Source organism: Carettochelys insculpta, chromosome 6, assembly GCF_033958435.1.
Source record: "Carettochelys insculpta isolate YL-2023 chromosome 6, ASM3395843v1, whole genome shotgun sequence".
NCBI classification, from domain to species: Eukaryota; Metazoa; Chordata; order Testudines; family Carettochelyidae; genus Carettochelys; species Carettochelys insculpta.
This window is the reverse complement of record NC_134142.1, coordinates 26,612,621-26,633,116: the sequence shown is the minus strand read 5'-3', so window position 1 is coordinate 26,633,116 and position 20,496 is coordinate 26,612,621.

Sequence of the window (20,496 nt, the reverse complement as noted above, 5' to 3'; positions counted from 1 at the left end):
ATGGCCATTTGCGTGGCCATTTCAAAGTTTGGGGCACGTGTAGACGTAGCCAATGTAGCATAAGCAAAGGAGAGGTAATAGGGGACAGGAGCTGAGGAAATGTTCCAAGTCGGCCGTAAAAATGTTAGAATATTGTGTGGCCATAAGGGTGCCCATAGCAGTGCCACTGTTGTTCAATGAATTGTTTTAATTGACATGACATACTGGCAAGCAAGTCTCCCTTCTCCCTCCCCATTTGTTAATTTTGATGTAAGATGAGGAAAGATTTTAAAATTGTTAATGAGAAAAAAATGAACCAAAGAGAGTAAGGGAAAGAAGGGACCAATTAATGCTATAGGTTGAGCCTCTCTAGTCTGACCCTCTCTGGTCCAGCAACGTCTGTGGTCTGGCATGATTTTAGTTAGCTGGATGACCACTTATCGTGGGTGTGGCCAATGTTCTCGCAGTCCCATAAAGTTTGTTTACAGCCACCAGTTTTGTCCCTCAGTGTTCAGTGCTGTTATTTAGCTCTAATTTGCCCCAATGGTCTTCTAAGAGTCCAGAAAGCAGTGTAAGTATGGGCAATGCCTCTAGTCCATGCTGACCTTCTGTGGTTTAGCAAACTCTCTGGTTTGGCACTGGTCAGGTTCTGAGGCTGCTGGACTAGAGAGGTTCAACCTGTACTTTATGGACTGTCTGCTGCTTCTATAAGTCCTGAAACACAAAAATACTTAACCATGTGTCTATGCTGAACTTGGAAACTTTCTATTAAAATCAACAGGGCTCCTCATACACTCTGTTCTGGTCTGGCTATGGTCTGAAGAAGTGGGTCTGTCCCACGAAAGCTCACCTAATAAACCATTTTGCTAGTCTTTAAAGTGCTACTTGACTGCTTTTTGTTTTTAAAGATACATGTGTGCTTAAGTGCTTTGCAGCATCAGGGCCAGAGTTGTTCAGGAATGTTAGCAGTGCACTGTCTAAGTGGGTCTGCCCCACGAAAACTCATCACATAAAAAATTATCTTGTTAGTCTTTGCAGTGCTACCGGACTGCTTTTTGTGTCTTGTGAAGATACAGACTAACATGACTAATTCTCTGTTACTATTCAGCAATGCTCGTGTCATTCATCAAGAGAGCAAGCATTCCAGATGTTAGACAGTGAAAGTTAGGGGCAAAGAGACAATTACTTCATTGCTCACATTTGTGTATTTTTGAATTATACTTACTTTGAGTATTTATGTTAAATTAATGCTGCTCGCTTTATATTGTGGACATTGTGGTGATATAATTAGTGTTGTCTTGGTTGTTAGCTACTTGTTATTCAATCTAGCTTCATTTTCTTTGTTTTCTCCCTGGAGAAATTTTGACATATCTCTACAGTGGGTATTATGGACCTTTTTTAATTTTAAAGGAGTTCCTTAGCATGAACTATAGGCCAATATATTAAATGGAAAGAAAAACACAGCCGCAGGCATTGAGACCTTCCCAATGAGAGACATACTTCAGAAACACAAATCAAAACAAGGGGACATACGCAAAGACTCCCATAGACTGGAGACCAGTTCAACTCTGAGAACTAAGTTGGTCTGAAGCAAGCAAGCCAGACAGATGTGGGTCTATCTACCTATTTTCTCCCTCGCCTTTTTCCTTTTTTTTTTATCACCAGCATCCCCTCATTCCAAAAACAGCTGGGGAAGCATAAGGGAAAGAAAAGTTTGAGTTTAACCCTTTGGGTATTAGGGATGCATATGTGCATTGAAGTATATGTGAACTTACACAGAGGTCAGTGCATGCCAATGTATGTACACATCAGTGTTTAACTGAGGTTTATATCCTGTTTTTATATTTTAAAAATACCCTTTGTGATTCTTTTGGTTCAGGCACATTCATTCCTTTTCTTCTATAGAGACACTTTCTCTGCTGACTTATCTCCGGATCATTTGCAATTCTTGTGGTTGAGTTACATCATTATGAGTCACACAACCCACACCCTTTTGTATAGAGAGCACTGGCTACAACTTCCTTGAATGCTTATCTTTCATCATTCTGTGTATGGTATGTTTTTCTGAGCTCTTTGATGTACTTTTTAAATAGAATTTCCCATGTGAGGCGCTGCAGAATGAGACGCATGGCTTGCAAACTTGGTAGATATGGTTGCTGTGCTGGTTGCAACTTCTTCAGTTTCAGGCAGAAATCTCCATTTTGGGCCTGATTTAGAGAAGAGGTTTGGGCCAGTAACAGAGAGAAAGCCATACTAGGTTTGATAGGTTTGTGCCAGAGTGTTAAGAGTTCAGCATTCAAAGCAGGGGGCAGATCTTTAAGAGTCCAAACTGCAAAGCACATCTGAACAGTTGGCCACTTATGTTTGTGAGTAAATGGGATCTGAGATCTTCTAAGAATAAGGTATGAGCAGTCCTGATCAATCCCCCCATGACAACTCTTGCTATGTAGGTTGTTTTGGTTTGAAATTGAAATGAGGACCAAAGCCATCAAGATGGGCTACATGGAGGTTTCAGCAACCTTAGCAAACTGACGCCAAGGAGGAAACAAAAGAAATCTCAGAGAAAATGTCATCTGACAGCAAAACGTCAGTGTGCGTTTAACCCTTTCACTGCTTTGCATTGGCATGGTATTCATGACCTACTATGACAATGAATCCATGTGGTTCAGTGGAGCTGAACTAAATGTGAAAGCGATTCACTGATTTTTAGTGGATAAAGTTCAAGTTCAGGAAGAGAAAGTAAATTCAGAAATCCATCATGCAGATTATCATCTTACTCTGGAATAAAAGAACTGACACTGTTATGGTACCTTTTTACTTATAAACTGGTCATCTCCTTGTTTTGCACAGTGCTTTGACAACATGCAGTGTTATAAAACTGAAGTATTCCTATAGTAGTCTCAGATGCTGCCCAGAGAAAACGTGGTGAGGAATTTCTCCCTAAGAACATTTTGGGAGATTAGTGATGAGGAATGAATAGCAAGTGAAATCTTTTCAAGGCAGGGGCTTGATTCAAATCACTGTGGATTGCCCATTATAAGGCCTGATGTTTCTCTAATTTACATTGGAAAAAATCAGATGAAATCTATAGTCACACAAGTCGCAAAGCTGTGTAAGCAAAAGGAGAGTCAGACCCATTCTTTTCATTTTGTAGACAGGCTTTATTTCAGGGAGAAAATATGGTCTTGTGGCTTAGCCCTGGACTGAAGTTTTGGCTTTGTGTTCAGTTCCCAATTTTACCTCGTCACTGAATCTCTTTGGCTGAGTCTACACTACCCTTCCCTTTAAGAAGTGGCATGTAAATACAGCCAATCTAAAATGCAAATAAAGTGTGGATTTAAGTAGCTCACACCTCATTTGCATTTGGATCTCACTTATGAAAGGGGCTGCTTCCAAAATATAAACAGCCATGTAGATGGGGTTTCTTCGGGAACCTTGGGAAGAAGGGTGTTTTCAAAAGCAGGGTTTCCTTTTGAACAAACCCCATCTACATGTCTATTTGTGTTTCAAAAGAAGCCCCTTTCGGAAGCAAAATTCTGTGGGAGTATGCAAATAAGGTGTGAGCTATTTAGATACATGCCTCATTTGCATTTTCAATCGGTTGCATTTACACGGCCTTCCAAAAGGGAGGGGTAGCGTAGATGTAGCTTTCGTGTCTTATACTCAGGGTTTTTTATACATTCAGGTGCTTTCTCTTACCCTTTGTCTGACTTGTCTATTTGATCTGCAACTCTTCAGGGCAAAGGCTGTCTCTTAGTAAGTGTTTTGACCCTGATGTTAAGTAAGACCTTGAGGTGCTACTGGAATGCAAATAATAATGGGAATGAATTAAAGTTTGTGAAGAAGGAGGTTAGGGAAAATATGGGGAGGGAGGGATAATTTTCACCCCTGGACAGCACTTCAGGAACAGTAGCGTTTTGCATGGTATCTTCATTCAGACCCAACCTCATTTTCTTTGCTTTTGTTTTTTGTCATTTCACTTTGCATAAAAATATCTTTGTTTCCCTTCACTCTCTGACACTGCAGTACTTTGCAGCTGAAAGGATTGCAAGGGTCTAAACAAGTATGTAATGTTACCAGCCACTGTTGGAACAAGCTTTAACGGAAAGATTGAAACCTGTTATTTAAAAAAAAAAATCAAATCTTTCATCACCCCTTTAAACTGGCAGTTTTAAAAGAGCTTGAATTTATCTTTATTTGGTTGAACATGTGCTACTGGCTTCGGAAAAGGAAGTCCTTTTCATGTGTCTTTACAGCCTTTTTCCTCCCCCTAAATATTAGCTCTCAGTTTTGTGAAATAATTACACGTGTGTCTTGCCTATTTTTCCTTCTTTTAGTCAGAAAACAATTATGTCTTGATGCTTCAGTCTGATGAATCCCCATGGTAAGGCTATATGAAAAGATTCCTTCCTCACATCCCTCCACACTTTCCTCTAAAATATTGTAACAGAATTTTGAATACATTCCTCCTGAAACCAAGAGTGGTCCATTGGAACACTCAGGGAGAGAATGAAGTGCAGAAGAAAACTAATATTATCTGTCTTAAAACATTGGTTTGTGTGATGGACAAGTTCAAACAAATGGGCTTTAAGATTTTATTATTGTTATATTTAAATAAGGCCCTGACAGAGTTTCCGTGATCTTTTATATATAACTTCTAATTGTGATACTAAAAAGCCTTATTTCAGTAACCATATAGGTCTCATCTGGAATTACCTGAAAGCACACAGTACCATCTGTGTCACTGCCAAAGCCCATGCTAACTAATGGAGAATATTTGGGGATGACCCCTGAAACCTCAGTCCTTGGGTTTGCCCAAGTTCTGATCAATACAGGACCCAAACAATTGTTGCAAAGTTAGTTATGCACCACCATTATGTTCTTCTGATACTGGGGCAAGCTGGAATACAGTTCAGCCACTGATGCAAATTAAATAAGCTTCTGTATATTATACACACACTGAAGTGAAATTGCAATCAGTTATTGATACCCTGCAGTGAAACAAATATCTCTCAGGATGCAGGACTATTCCCTTGTTTTTTCTCTGTGATTTTCAGCGCTTTGTGTACACACAATATGGTACCAGTTTAACTTGAATTGGTTTAATTAAACCAATGAAAGTTGTGTGTGTGAATCTTCTGATACTGGGCATAGATTTAAAACTGACTCTACTGATTTAGCTTCTATCTGTAAATTTAACAACGCTGTCCGAACTGGTATACAGTGTGGCTGACAGCCATTGCAGGCCCCAGGTAAAGGTGGGAGGGGGCCCAACTCCGTACCCTAGAAACAGCAGGGCCAAGAGCACTCAGCTCTCAGTGCCGCCCAGACCGCTGCACTGCCCCATCCCCCTCACTGTCCCACTCCTTCACGGCTGAGTGCAGCTGGAACAGTGCTGCTGCATTACTTCAAAGGGTCCTGGTCTCCAGCAGCTGCTACTTTAGCTCTGGGCCCCTTTGTAATGCTGGGCTCTGTGTTCAGTTCCCAATGGTAAGGTTATTTGAAAAGATTCCTTCTGCCCACTCTGTGCAACTACTCCCTTGTGCCTCACCCTGTTGGTGGGCCTGATGACTTATATCAGGTTTAGACTGGTATAAGTGTTTTCACCTGAAGTTGCACCACTTTAACTTGATGTAAAATCTCACCATCAGTTAAGCCAGTTCAGTTTTGTCTGAAGGTGAGGTTTGTCACCTCAACCCCAACCCCACCCCCATGGCTTCTGAGGGTACCTCTACACTTATGAGCTGGTGGTTGATCTTGATGGGTTCAGTTCAATGCTCCTAATAGGGATGTGCTAAATTGAACTATCATGGCACTACATTTGACCCCGCTAATCCTAGCAGTCACAAAGGGTAGGGGAGTCAAGTACCACTTTTTGGATGATAGCAAAAATCAGCTTTAGATAAGTTGACTCCAGCTACCCAATTCTCATAGCTGGATTTGTGTATCTAAAATAGATTTTTTTCCCTCCCACTGTAGACGAGACCTAAGAAGGAAAGAATATGAGTACCATTGCTGCCTTTCCTGCCTGGCTGCTTAAAGGGAAGCCTGTATGGTCCCTTTTTTACCCAAAACTTTTAAGGACAGGGAGGGATCACAGTATCTCTTTCCCATTGAGTTGCTGCTCCCATATGTATAAGCTAGAATCATACCCATATTTTTGTAGGACTAGAGCAGTTGACTCTTACTATTATACAGGTTATGTGTCTTTTACTCTAAACACTGCTTCAATTGGTGAGTTGAAATATGGTCCAAAAACCTCCCATGAGAAAAGTGATGGTGCAGAAGGTGAATTTCCACTACTAAACCATTCAGATTTCAGTGAAAGATATGACTCCATATTCATAAGAAATTCAGCAAGAGTTCATGACAGGAAGCTTTTAGGGAGATAACAGCCATCTCTGTCTCCATACGTAAATGTAGGTAGTCTGTCATGCCCGACAATGACGTCTTGAGCTTGCACAGGTTCATCAGTTGTGGACTCGCATGTGGCTCAGGAATTCAAGCTTTGAACGGCATGGGCATTCACAGTGGGGGCAAGGGAATTGTCCTGGCTTTGTTGGTGCAGCTGCTGCTGTTGCTTTCTTCCTTTCACGAGCATCAATGAGGCGTACGCGTCGCTGCTCTTCAAAGTTGTCATACGTGTGTCAGATGAGAGCACACCAGCCTGTTTGGTCTTTTGAATGCTGGTCTAGCTGATCTGGTTTTAAACCACCATCAGCAATGTTGGCCATCATGCAGTCTTTACATCTCTTGCGAGGCCTACGTTGATTCCTTTTGCTCTGGGAGAGTTCACCATAGAGGAGTTGCTTAGGGATTCTTGGCTCCTCCGTTCGTATGACATGCCCTGTCCAGCAAAGCTGGGCTTTCAGAATCATGGCTTTGATGCTCGTGGTTCCTGCTGTGTCCAGGACTTCCAGGTTTGTAACTCTGTCCTGCCATCGAATGTGCAGTATTGACCTCAGGCTGTGTGTGTGGAAGTGCTCCAGCAGTTTCATATACATGTAGTAAAATAAATAACATGTCGGATGTCAAATTACAATCTTTTGAGCTGCAATGGCAGATCACATTTATGCATTCTCCAGAACTGAAATATCCTAATCAAGTAACATGGCTTTAAAACAGCAAAGACATTGACACATCACAGTTCTAAGGAAACAAGTAGAAAAAATCTGATTGGATGCTGGTCAGTTTGTGCCTGATGCCTAACTGAGAGCTTATTTTTTACCAGAGTCCCCAGGGCACCACTTTATCTTCAAAGCTTGAGCCAAGAAAATTCACATCTTTAAGTTATTTGCAGGCTGTTATTTGGTTTTTTTTTTCTTCTTCTTCTTTTTTCCTTTCCAGTTCTCCATCCTGGCTCTTTGAGCAATCTTATTTATCCCCAGTCAGGTGCACACATGCAAACCTCTGATGAAAGAAAGCAAATATGAAATTAAAAAAATGAACTCTTTAGAACAACAGAAACAGTACTATGTACAATCTGGCTGCTTCTGAATCTCTAGAAATGTTTAGTTCATCCACCAGGTTTTAACAAAGGTAGGTTTGATAAAGTTGAATCACAAACAGCCTTGGGCCAGGAGGAATTTATGTAAGTGGCCATTAAATTATACATATGACTTCTAGTAACATGGTATTTTCCAGCGGAGCTTTTCAAAGTCACAGAGGAGAGTGTGGCACCCAAATACCACTGAAGGGCTGTTGAAGGTGGGCATTTAAGTCTTCAAAAATCTCACTTTTCATAGATGATCAAATTTCCAAAAGTTTTAAGCAGAGGCATGAATACAAAAATGTGCTCCCAAACACACATCTGCTGAATGCACACAAGCAAGTAATTGAATATGTAAAATCAGCAGGTTAGTTGGCTACCTACCCACTGAAGGCACAGCCTCCATCTAGTTGGTGAAATTCATCCCTATACCGAAGGACAACACAAACCCACTTAAGTCCTGTTTAAGCCATTTTCCCAAGGTTGACTTTCACCCTAATGTATGCATATGTAGATGTACTTTGGCATACATTGTCTCCACGCATCCATTTCTTGAAAAATTTGGCAAATTGTGTGGCAAAATTTGGCTTGAAATTGTTTATGATACTTTTTATCTCCCATAATTATTTCATACTGTCCAGAATATAATTTGGCACTGAGTTTTGAATCTTCTTATTTTGGGTCATTTAATGTTGATTTACCTATATCTTTTACATAACCATATGTTAATGGGAATGAGAAAAAAGGCGCCAAGGTTATTTAGTTTCCATACTTCTTCATGTTTGAGAAGTTTTATATAAAGACTGGCAGGTGCACTAATGTTGATCATTATCACCATCAGTTGGGGAGAGATTCAATGATCACCTAATGCCTAGACAGATTCTGAGAACTGAGAAGTCAAAGTCATTAATCAAGCTATAGTATTATCTCCATAAGACAAATGACATCATCTCAGCAAGGCAAGCATGTTGTCTCTTGTTCATGTGCATTCTCTCTCAATTTATATCTCATGCAGATTTGTCTGGCTCTCAGAAGCTCAGTCCAGTCTGTGGCTTGAAAATACGCTTAAAACTGTGATTGTGCACTTGCTCAGACATAGCACTTTCCAACCATGTTAATAATTGTTGTCAATGGTGTTGCAAGGACTGGCTTCCATCTATTAAAAAAAAATCCCATCTGTATGGCACAAGGGAATCATATGTTATCAACAATTAGATAGGAAATTATTGTTAGCAAGACTTGTCATAGCAAAACTGTGCTGGGTTACTGTGTTGGAACACTGTTGCAGTGTGTTGTCAGGTAATAATAGTAATAACAATAATTATTATTATAATCCTTTGGTTGTGCAGTATTTTCTATACAAAGATGTCAATATACTTTGCAATCATTAATTATAGCTCAGGCTCCAAACATGCCTTAATTAGGGGCAAATTTTATGCTACTGAGTCATTTAGAAAATTTCCAGGGTAAAGTTTTTCTCACAAGTAGTGGTAGCAGAATCTGACTCTTAATAAATAACATCAGAGGTTGAGAACCTCCACATGGGTTAGATTAATGGGTTAGACTAATAGGTTAGGTGATCACAGTGCTCCCCTTTGGCCTTAGAATCTGACCTTCTATGTTACACAGTATCAGTTGGCTTGAAATGTATGGACTTGTCTTCTTTTAAGAAACCAAGGTTTTCACTAAATGAGTTTCTTTATAATTATTTTTTATTTTACATTTATTGTTAAGCATATTTTGATACTATACACAGCTTTGTGCTTTTCAAAATTGTGGAAGTGATTTAAAATAAAAGAAAATTGAAAAGCTAAATTTTTCCCTCCTCATCACAACACGTCCCCTCAGAATTTCTTCCCCTGACCTCTATTCATTTGATCTGGACTAGGTCACAGAGGAAGGCTACAGCAAAAATCCAGTGTTTCCTTTCCTAGTGCTCTTTTGGAGATGATGGCTTCTGATCATTTCCAACCTTCATTTTTTCAATACCACAGAATGTATTTTCCTTAGCACAATAAGACCATGTCTACACTAGCCCCAAACTTCCAAATGGCCATGCAAATGGCCATTTCGAAGTTTACTAATGAAGCACTGAAATGCATATTCAGCGCTTCATTAGCATGTGGGCAGCTGCGGCGCTTCGAAATTGACGTGGCTCGTCACCGTGCGGCTCGTCCCGATGGGGCTCCTTTTCGAAAGGACCCCGCCTACTTCGAAGTCCCCTTATTCCCATCTGCTCATGGGAATAAGGGGACTTTGAAGTAGGAGGGGTCCTTTCGAAAAGGAGCCCTGTTGGGATGAGCCACGCGGCAACGAGCCACGTCAATTTCAAAGCACCGCAGCCGCCTGCATGCTAATGAAGCGCTGAATATGCATTTCAGCACTTCATTAGTAAACTTCGAAATGGCTATTTGCGTGGCCATTTCGAAGTTTGGGGCTAGTGTAGACACGGCCTAAAAGAGGCTTCCTGTAAATTGACTTTGTTCTTTTGTTGCTTGTAGAATTTATTTGGTAATTACAAATTGCAAATATTTCCGAGTGGGCTGTAGAACTCATTCTTCAAACTATCAGCTATGCTGTAAGGAATGAGCCATCTTTTTCTCCTGTATTTGTACAGCACACAGCTTACTAGGACTTCTCAGGACTATAATAATACTGTAGTACTCTCACAATCTTAATATTTTTTGTCAAATTAGCTGTCAATAGCCTCTGAATTGGAACTTGTCAAATAATGGATGAACTTTTTTACAAAATCAAACAAATATGGATCCTGTTTTACATTAAAAATTCAAAATTCAAAAATTTTTAAGCCTTCCTCACTGCAATCTGTTGCTTAGCTTTCTATGTCCTCAGGACACATTATGAGCCTTTATAAGCGAGAAAGTTCTGGGTTGGACTCTCGGGGTGAGAAAAATCTTACCACATTGATGCAAATTTGCAGACGTAGATATTTAATAGGTTAATGGGGTGCGGCTGTGACTGTTCCTAACTTCCTCTTTGGTTTGGATTTGAGGCCTAATGAACCAAATGACTATATGTTCATTTCAGGGAACAACCTGTATAAAATGGTAAGTGACATTTTATCTGAGACAGTTTTTCTTGTGAGTCTGCACTGCGGCATCAGCATTACAGGTTTTTTTCTCAGGCCTATTGATACGGGCTACATCCACATGGGCAGCTTCTGTCAACAGAAGTCACTGCTGACAGAAAAACCCCAGCAAAACTTCTGTTGACAGATAGTGTCTACACAAAAAAGCAGATTGAAAGAGCAATCCGCTCTGTTGACAGAGAGCAACTGGACTGCCCTGCCCTCTCTCAACAGAACATCTGAGCAGAAGCTCTTCAAACGGGGCTGCCTGGGGAGCTGAAAGCCCTCTTTGTCAACAAAAGTGTCTACACGGGCACTCTGTCAACAAAACACAGTCGACAGAGGCAGTACACCTGACTGGGGAGAACTATAACACTGCCAGCTGAACAACTGAGTTTTGTCAACAAACTCTTCACAAAGCGTTTTAACTGTGTAGACATTCAGCAAGTTTTGTCAACAAAGGCCTAGTGTTGTTGACAGAAGCTGCCTGTGTAGACACGGCCATGCAGTGCAAGAAAGGAAAAACCTGACACTCAGATGAACAGCAGTATTAGAGTGATGCCTGGTTGGTAGGAAGAAGAACAGAGCCTGGAAAATAAATTCCTATATTTCAACTGACCCTAATATCAACTTTTTGAGAGTTTCTTTAATGAGTGAAAGGAAGCATCAGGAAGTCTACATAAGCACTATGATAATTTCAGCCTCAAGATGTGATTCATCAAGACACTAACCTTTTCTTCGCTGATAGCATTCACCAACTTGTTCATACTTTTAAAAGCAGGGAAAAACCCACTTCAGAAATTCTCTTTCTCCCATCTCCATGATGTCAAGGCCTCTGAACAAAGCAAAAGGATGGTTCGTGATAGCTACCTGGCATACTGAGCTATTGAAAAGATTTGGTTTTTTGTTTGTTTCAACTCCATGAAGTGCCAATGAAGTCACAGCCGAATGAGAAAAGTAAAAGTAATAACTCAGCAGGAAAGGATAACTTGATGATTACCTGCTTTGTGAATTACCTCTTTAACACCTGCCATTTGCAACAGTTAGAAAAGGGAACAGAGGGATAGATGAACCTTGGGTCTCACTCACTGTGGGTCTTCTTATATTTTCAAAAATAGAATGAAAATTGCTCCTGGCAGTTACTGTTCCACATATATATTTCCGTTCTGTAGTGAAACAATGGTACAACCACAGAAGTAAATTAGAAATCTAACTCAGTGTTTCTCAACCAGGGCTATGTGTACCCTTGGGAGTACACTGACTGAGGTCTTCTAGGGGGTAAATCAACTCATCTAGATATTTTCCTAGTTTTACAACAGGCTACATGAAAAACACTAGTAAAGTCAGTACAATCTAAGAGTTCATTCAGACAATGACTTGTTTCTACTGCTCTACATGCCTTATGCTGAAATGTAAGTACAATATTTCTATTCTGATTTATTTATTTGACAATAAGGTGGTAGAAAGTCAGGAAGTTTTTGGTATAGTAGGCCCCCAATTTACACAATTTCAACTTGCGCATTTTTTGGAATAATGCAAGTCGAAATCAACAATTACTGCCCAGCTTCTGGGACCTCCTGCTGGACACTGCTGCACCTCCACTTCCCGCAGCATGCTCCAGCCACCCCTCCTGCTGGGTCCTACTGCACCCCCAGCACCCCTCTGCTTGCCTGCTGCCCATCTGAAAACTTCAGGGCCTTGGCAGCCACAGAGAAGATGGTGGGTCATCTGTGCACCCACCAGCTGATGTGGTGGCACTGCTCATGGCGCTTATCCTGATACCTGGTTCCCAGGTCCCCCATCTTGGGGAAGCCAGAAAACTGACCAGTGCTGCTGCTCCTGGCTCCAGGCTCCTCACCACTCATGGGAGCTGGGAGACAGGCACATTAGTGCTAGCCAGTTTCCCAGGTCCCCACCACAGAAGCTGGGAAACTGATCATTGCTGCTGCATCTGGCTTCGTGCTCCCATGAGCAGCGAGAAGCCTGGGGCCAGGTGCAGCAGCACTAGCCAGCTTCCCAGCTCCCTCAAGCAGAGGGGAGCCAAGAGCTAGGCACAGCTTCTGGAAAACAGAAGCTCAAGAGCCTGACTACCGCCTGGTTCCCAGCTCCCTGCTGCTTGCAGAAGATGGGAAACTGACCAGTGCTGCAGAAGCTGCCTCCAGGCTCCCTGCCGCTCACATGAGCATGGAGCCAGGTGCAGCCATGCTCGTCAGTTTCCTGACTCCCCAAAGCTGTGGGGACCTGGGAACCAGGAAGCAGGGTGAGCACCACAAGTAGAGCAGCCACACCAACATGCAGGTTCGTGGAGCTATGCCCCAGCTTCGATGTGGCTGCCGAGCCCCTCTGCCACTTGCAGCCTCAGCCTAGGGGGACCTGAAGGCAGTAGGGTGCCCTACTTGCTGGGCTAGCTCTTTGCCCGCCCCATCACCATTCCTCCTGGACCTCAACTAGCACAAAATTTGACTTACACGTGGTTGTTCAAGAACACAACCTGCACTTTTTTCATGTTTTTGTAAGTAAGTACTTTTTAAGTGAGGTATAATTTGACTGACTCCTGGAAATGGTATAATAATCTGGAAAGGTTGAATGGCACTTGTTTCCAGATCTCAGATTATCTTAGGACCGACCACGTTTCTCCACTGGCACACAAGAGGAGTCTGTGGATACTTATAATTTTTTAATTTTTTGGAAAATGGGATACTTTATATAACATGTTGAGAAACACTGATGTAACTGTTTAACTAATAATGTTTTTGGAGCACTGCAGATTTATTAAGAATAATGGGTATGATTTCAGTGTCTTACTTTCTGTAAATGCATAATATGCCGACATTTTCACATTGCAGCTCACCTGGAGCACAAAACCACATAGTTACAACTTTACTTAAGATCACTGACAACCCAAATGACATATAATATACATTAGAATTTTTATCTAAACTTTTTTCAGAGAAAAAAATGCTGATTCAGTGACATCAAAACATTTTGAAAATGCGTTGATTTCTTCTGCTAAATAGTTTCAATCAAAAACAACCTAAAATGAAGAAAAAATCATTTTTAATTATTTTGACAACTTTCCTCCCTAATTTTTTTGAATCACCCATTAAGTAAAAAAATGTGTTATTAGCTCAATTATAAGTAAAGTCACTTTGACCCACAATACATTAAGGCTATGAGCAACCACATTTTTGGACATGTAATTGACGAGCAGATATTAATCTAGGCATTCTTCCTTAAAATATTGGATGGTACTGCAAAGCAGCTGCAGAGAGAGGCAAATATTTGATTTCTCCTTGCAATTCATTTTATGGGTGCAAATATGTGAATTCAGATTTTATATTTGCAGATTGCACATTCAAGCAGAGGTCACTGAGTAGAGTGTTTTTGAAAAAAAAAATACCCCTTCATCCTATTAGACTAGCTGGATTGCCAGTAAAATTGCTGGAAGTAGTAAAATTGCCGGATGAAGAGAAAGTGGCAGATGTAATATACCTGCATTTCAGTAAAACATTAGATACTAGGTCTGATACAACCTTACTTGAAAATTTAATCAAAATTGGTATTGATAGGAACCATGTTATATGGAGTGAAAACAAACATTAATAGATAAATTGATAAATAAGACTGCAGATGTAGGGCAGTGATAAGCCACAGTAGTACTGATTTGGGTGTGGTGCTTATTAGGGCCCAAAAGCATCATATTGGGCCTTATGTAATAACTTCATTAGTGATCTAGAACAAGGAGTAAACAGCATAGTGACCAAATTAGAAGATTATTCCAAATTGGAAGACTATGTAAATGGCTGGACATAGGAATAAAGTGAGTATACAATAAAGCAGTGCCTTTTTGCAAAAAAAAAAGAGGTGCCAGTACTGTGCCAGCTTCCTGCCCTTCCCCGTGCCCCACGCCAATCCCATGATGAGGACTGATGAGGTGCTGGTACTCAGTACCAGCAATTACTGGCACAAAAAAAGCACTGCTATAAAGCATATAGCTATCCTGTCAGTGGAGCAAAATGCTGAAGAAATTATTTTGAAGTACATAATGCTGTTCTAAGTGAAGAAGAAGAGGACTTTGCCAATATTGTTATACAGTAGATTGTTATATGAAGCCAAAGCCAGCAAATAGGGGTAATGCAGCCATAGTGCTTCAGCAGGCGATCCAAAATGCACAGTGCTTTGGATAGTTACTGTGGCTTCTGGAACAGAGGAATATAGCTATTGGAATGACTGCAGTGCATGATCACACTGACCTGCCAACAGGAGTGATAAATGTCAGTGAAAAAGATTATTGTTATAGCAGGAGTTACAAAGTGGCACTGTTACACATCCTGTCCCATGTTCGTTTTCTTAGGACGCAAACAAATGTTCAGTCTTGCAAGGACATGTATGTTGTTAGTTTTGTTGTGCAAGCTCTGCCTGGAGGTACAAATAACCATGTGAGCAGCAGGAGAGTGCTCTACCTTGATCACTGATTGGACTCAATTCTTGTGGCGCAATTGTCCTTTGGGATCTGGGCACTGATGTTGGGCTGAGATTTCTAAGAGGGCATAGTCATGTATATTGTTTGTGACCTTTCAAAATGCACCATTAGGTGGGAATCCTCGTGGCACCTCAAAGGCGTCAGACATAATCAGGCCTTCAGTGTCAAAAACATTCTTAATTATAGAGAACAAAGTCAGTATAACTCACAGTACCGATACACTGCATGTATAGAGTTCTCTTTTCCTCCTGAAGTGTCCTTGAGCGCTTTATGCACTCATCTGCCACTGAAATGGGGTGCCACCTTTGGGGTGGAAGCCAGTAGCCATTTGGCATCAGTGATACTACAGTATTTAAACAAGATAAATGCGTACAAGAGCATCCATCTGTTAGTTTGCCAGTCAATTTGTAGGTGTAAGTAGATCAATAGCAAGTTATGATATGCATGTGTGCCAGATCCTCTCCAATGTTTCTGACAAAGCACAAGCAAGCATAAGGAAGTCATTTTTGTCTGCATTAGTGGTGTTGTCAATCTGCCTCTGAGATCTCTTTGCATTGTTGAAGGCCAGAATTCTCTTTGGGTAAGATAAAATGAGTAAATTTGTCAATATATACCCCAATCTACAAAAGGGCGTATATAACCTTTTGTTCAGCTCCTATCCGTGCCTTTTGCCAAAGACTTCAGCCAAAGCTTGTCACATGGGTAGTGCCCAGAAACTTTTGCTTCCAAAATCAAGATTAGGATCCATGACAGCCAAGTTGTAGAAGCCTCCTGGAATCTCTGTGGCCAAAACCACGGAAAATGAAATTTTCTCTGAGTAGAGCCCTATAGATCAGACATTGAGAGTAGACTAAACATCTTTCACAAAGAATCTAAGATTTCACAGCAAAGCAGTTTTCCCCAGTAATTAGTCCAACTCTAAATGCCGATAGTTCTTCTAAGTGCATTTCTTACCACTTATTTTCTCAGGATAGTGCATTTGAGCATAAGGCAACCAGATTTCTGCTACAACAGGACCTTTGCAATGCAAGTGCATGAATTATATTATCTTATTTTGTGTCATGGAGATTTAATCAAATGCACTAAAATGCCACATTGCAATAGAGATTTTTTTTCAATAATATATGATAAAAGGAACCTTACGTAATGACTCAGAGCTAGGGAGTGAAAAAGGTGATGGTGTGTTTCGTCTTACACTATTCTATGAAGGATTAGCCAATCTACTGGGAAGCCTGTCTGTCTCCACTCCCCCAGTGCTTGTTGAGTCATTATGGCCTTGTTTGGTTGACTGATAAATACTGTAAACTGTGGTACTTTATCTCACACAGCTACACTGTATTCTCTAACAGAAACATAAAATAACCATTGATTGCAAACAGGCTCTTTTAAAGATTCACTATGCTGTTTGGCATTTCCAAATGTTTTTCATGTTGGCAAGCTATAATAACTCATATGGGATCAAAATACATGTAACCTACTCCAAAGTATTCCACATGCTAATTAAATAAACAGAAGTGCACTTGTCCCTACTTTCCCCATCAAAAAAGAATATACTTATCCTCCAGAACAGTATTTCATTTTAGTTTCTCTTTATGTATCATACCAAACCTTCTTTCCCGGTTCTCAACATTCATATTCCTGTTCACTGACTCTCATGTTACTGTCTCCGTCTCTTCATAGATCTAAAATATTAAAGTGAAGCAAGGTAATGAGTCACTTTTTATCTCTCTAAGGAGGAGAGAGGAAGATGACACACACTGTACTGATTTTACCAAGAAAAGCAGAGCAGTTCATTTATTTTTGTTTTTATGTAATCTTTATCAAAACTGCATTGCTAGAGACATTTAGCTGTTAAGAAAAAAGGTAGGTAAAAGTCACAATAGTAATACAGTACTACAAATGACATCGCTTCTCAGGTTCAGTTCAGGGCACTTTAGATGTTTGTGTCTAAAACATGTTCCCTATGTACTAACTTCAAGCAAAATAAGCTTTCACTTGATGAGTGGGTGTGTAAGTCCTGATAATATTACTCATCCATACAAACAAGGGGCTTGTCTACACTAACTCCCTACTTTGAAGGGAGCATGGTAAGTAGGGGGTTGGGAGTTTATTAATGAAGTGCTGCTGTGCATATGCAGCACTTCATTAAGCAAATTCCGGCCCCCCCCCATCCTGCAGCAACTTCGAAGTGTTACCCCAGGCACTTCGAAGTACTGGTGGGTGAGCTGCAGCTAGATGCAAGATGGAACTTTGAAGTTTAACACTTTGAAGTTGCCGCGGGGTCGGGGGGGGGAGGGAAATTTGCTTAATGAAGTGTTGCATATTCACCACAGCACTTCATTAATAAACTTGCAACACCCTACTTACCATCCTCCCTTCAAAGTAGGGAGCTAGTGTAGACAAGCCCAGAGTCTATGGGCTATCCCCAGCTGGAGCAGTTACACAACCTGGCCCAGGAGTACCGTGGGCTGGAGGAAACCTGTTCGTTACTGCCCCGCAAGTACTACCCCTTCTTGCCACAGCCCCATCCTATCCCCCCATTGGCACCCTGTCCCCCAGGGACATGATCTCAAGGATTATGGGGCAGGGGGAAGGGAGCAGCTAGTGTGGTGCAGCAGCAGTGGCTGGGCCTTTCCACACTGTCCTCAGAGGCAGGACTTGTGGAGAGGTGGTGTGAATGTGCTTGCCAAATGAGCTTTGCTGCACAATGGCTCCTACCACTGCAGGGAATGTGGAGGGCCCCGACCGCTGCTGCTGATCTATGCCAGGCCCCTCTCTCCTTTCAATCCCCTAGGTCTCATCGCTGAGAGATGGAGTGCCATAGGGAAGAAGGGACCTGGCAATAGCAAAAAGGGACAGGACTAGGGGGTGGTAACAGACAACCCACCCCACCCTCAGCTCAACAATAATCCCAGGCAAGATTGCACAACTGCTCTGGGTGGGGATGGCCTGTGGGCCATAAGTTTGAGACCCCTGAATAAACCAAAAGGAGAATAATTTGTTAGAGTTAATTGTGGCCTCATTTTTGAAACCATGAAAGCAATATGCCCCTCGAATATTTATGACAACATGTAGGTCTTCCTGTGAATAATGGACATTATTAAAGGGAGGAATGCACAACAAGCAAATGAGGTGTGATAGTTTGACATTTGCCTAGGTCTCTGTCTCACTCAGCTCTTGCCACTGTAGTATGTGCATGCCGTTATGAACAACTGATAAAAGGCAGGTCCCTCATTAGCAACAGGTGCTTGTGGTGGCTTTTTGAAGGAAAGTGCAAAAGGTTCATGTGGAACGCAAGTGTCAGTTGAGTTTGGAAGATGAGAAGGGTCAGTGCCACAACCAAGAATATGCTTCTGCTATGGAGTTTCCAGTGAAATTCAACTGCTTGCAAATGGTCTGTGAGCTGCAAGCAGTTTTTGCTCTCAAAATTGTGTCCCATAGCTGCTTGTGCCAAAGGAACAGCCAAAACCAGCTGCTCTGCATTGTCTCATTAAATCTGCCATTTTACACACAGCAGCCAGAGACAAGCAGGCAGTCACTTGGCAGCAGCTTGTGGCTGCTTGGCACTGCAGCAGAAGCATGCTTGTTGCTCAAACTGTGGCCAACCTGAGGTACCAAGAGAAGGAGAAAGGAAGGAGGAAAGCAGGTTCACAGACAGTGCAGAGACATATCATTGCAACAGCATGTACAAGTTACAGGTTAGCTTCATCAGTATGCCATAGGAACAACTCCCTGTAAAGACAGAGGGCAGGCTGAGTCTGGGAAGAATTACAAGAGGGGCTGGAGCGTTCCATGCAAGGGAACCACATAACAGTGGGTGATTTAAGTCACCACTGCTTGGCAGGAGGGCAACAGGCGTTTGTCACAGCACTATCAGGGACACCAGAGGGATTCCAACCAGTCTGCCTCCTGCTCCAGCATTTTGAGTGCCATAGTCAAAGGCATTATCATCATGATTCCAAACACAGGCAGCACTAAGTCCAGTGTAATTAAAACAATTACATATGTCACATCTGTCCTTGGTTTGGGAAAGCTTAATGATCTACCAGAATAGGACTCAGTTGACCTGGGTCCTAGTTCCAGCTCTGACAACTGGCCTGCTGAGTGACCATGGGCAAGTCACGTCATCCTTCTTTGCCTTAGTTTCCCCCTCTTTAAAATGGGGTAATGATACTGCCCTCTAAGGAGCTGAAAGACCTATGGCCACAACGTTCTACATAGGAGCTAGGTATTAGTACTATTTTAGACTATACTTATGTTCCTCCTGAACAGCTCTCTTGGGGAATGAGGGAACTTACTGGGAACAGGAAGAAATTCCATTCTTTCAATGGGTAGTTTGTCTTATCTTACACTCAGCACAAAAGAGGCAGTGGTGGAGAATGCAGAAACATGTTTTGATTCCTCTGTTTTGATTTGGCCTTTCAGTGCAAAGAAAGGAGCAATAGAATGGCAGGCTACTGCTAATAGATACTTGTGGTGTGCTCTTACAATTTCATTATTGGAGTACTTCTTCCTTAATTGAATTTTTTTTTGTGTTTCAGGAGACCGACCTAATCCCTTAAAGCCACAGCTTGTGACTCCTCTTCCAAATCCCCATAATCCCTTAGAAGAAGTCACAGGCTTCAGTTACACTGACCTGACCAGCTGGCAGCAGTATACAAATAGTGGTCTCAAAAATGCAAATGGATGCTCATTTGCTTATTCACTCACCACCAGAGGCTGCTGCTGGCAGAAAAAAAGCACTGCCGGCAAAGGGGGAGGCGGGATTTCTCTAGCAGAACCACATTTACACTGCTTTTTTCTGCCAGCTGCAGCCTCTGTCGATGAGTGGCTATTAGCATTTTTGAGACCACCAATTTGCATACTGCTGCTGGCAGTTTGGGTCAGTGTAACCACAGCCAGAGTGAGGCAGGTCATGGCAACAAAATATATTTCTCCTCTGAAGAGAAAGCAGGCTTTTTACTGCCCTGCCATTTTCTCCCTTTTCCTGATACACTGTTAGGCTACATCTACACTAGCACAAATCTTCGATATGGCCATGCAAATGGCCATATCGAAGATTACTAATGAGGCACTGAAATGCATATTCAGCGCCACATTAGCATGCTGCCAGTCGTGGCTCTTCGAAATCCCCTTATTCCTTATATGAATCTTGATAGGAATAAGGGGATTTCAAAGTTCCCGGGGTCCTTTCGAAAAGGACCCCCCCATTCTGGATGAGCCACGCGGCAGTGAAACATGACAATTTTGGAGTTCCTGGGGTCCTTTTGAAAAGGCTCCCCATCTGGACGAGCCATGTGGCAGCGAAACATGGCAATTTTGAAGAGCCGCTGCCAGCGGCATGCTAATGTGGCTCTGAATATGCATTTCAGCACCTCATTAGTAATCTTCGAAATGGCCATTTGCACAGCCATTTCGATGATTTGTGCTTGTGTGGACATGGCCATAGTGATTATA